Genomic DNA, 1,211 nt, shown 5'->3' with positions numbered 1-1,211 from the left:
TCAGGAGCCGTCACGCTGCGTGCTGGCCAAGCGTCTCCCCGCAGAGGGTCAGTGAGGAGGCTGTCCCTCCCCCCCAGCCGGGATCAGAGTGGGTATGAGGTGCCAAGGGAGCGGACGTGGGCAGATGCAGACCACCAGGTAGTAGAGAAGGCGGCTCAGCCGGCCGGCAGTCCCTCTACTGGGGCTCCTCTTGAAAACAACTGGGGGTGGGGGGGCGTCTGAAAAACCTTCTCCGGCCTGTCCTTGTCCTGAGCTTCTCTCCACCAGCTCGTGTACCTGGGTCACACCTGAGCCGTCCCCAGTGCCAGGCCCGCTCCCCCTCTGCTAGGCTGGGAGCTGATGCCCAGGTCTGTCCCTGCCGTGTTCCCAGGGCGGTGGGGACACGTGGTGGAGATGGGCCGGGGGCAGCAGATGAGTCCCGCAGCCCTGGGTTCCTCGGACACCCGGTACTGGAGGCGCTGCTCTGTCTCAGAGTTGAAGAAACAGGACACGAAGTTTGGTGCTTTGCCCAAGGTCCATGGAGGGCTTTGGAGGTGCCCGAGCCATCAGGCCACCCGGGTCTGGAGACCTGATCCCTGTGGCCGTGTGTCTCGGGAGGCGCTGGCGGGCCGCCTGGTAGGAGCAGCAGCGGGGGGAGGAGGACGGATTTGAGAGCGGCCCGGTGTCCCGCTGCCTGGTGTCCTTGTCCAGCGGGTCCTGGGATGCGGCCTCTGCAGCGACACCGCCAGCGTTGCCCTACTTGGTAGGAATGCAGAGTTTTGGGCCCCGTCCCGGACCTGCTGAATCGGAGACTGGCTTCTCCAGCCTTCCAGGGAGGCAGGCGCGGGCTCGGGTTTGAGCCCCCCAGTCCTTTCCGGAGCACTCGCGCCCCCGGCGGCCACCGCAGAGCCTCCCCCGCGCTCGGCCTCTCCTCGCGTCCCTCAGCCCTGCCCTGAGCTCAGGGCTTCCCGACCCTAAGCCGGCTTTGCCCCTTAGACCTCGATGCGGGGCCTCAAACTCCGTGTCTCTGCTTCCCTCTGCCCCCTCGGCCACTGTGTCTGTGCCGCTGGGTTCACCGCGGGTGGCTGTCGCCTCCCGGTGGACAGCCCCCAAGTGAGATCCCAGCAGCCTCTGCCGGCCGCTTCCCTCGCCCTCCTGGACCCTCGCGCTTAGCTCCCCAGCCCACAGTTTCTTGGTTCTTCCCCATTCGGCTGCTGCCGGGGTGACAGAAG

Source organism: Suricata suricatta, chromosome 1 (genome assembly GCF_006229205.1).
Source record: "Suricata suricatta isolate VVHF042 chromosome 1, meerkat_22Aug2017_6uvM2_HiC, whole genome shotgun sequence".
Taxonomy (NCBI): Eukaryota; Metazoa; Chordata; class Mammalia; order Carnivora; family Herpestidae; genus Suricata; species Suricata suricatta.
Note: the sequence above shows the minus strand (reverse complement) of the source record.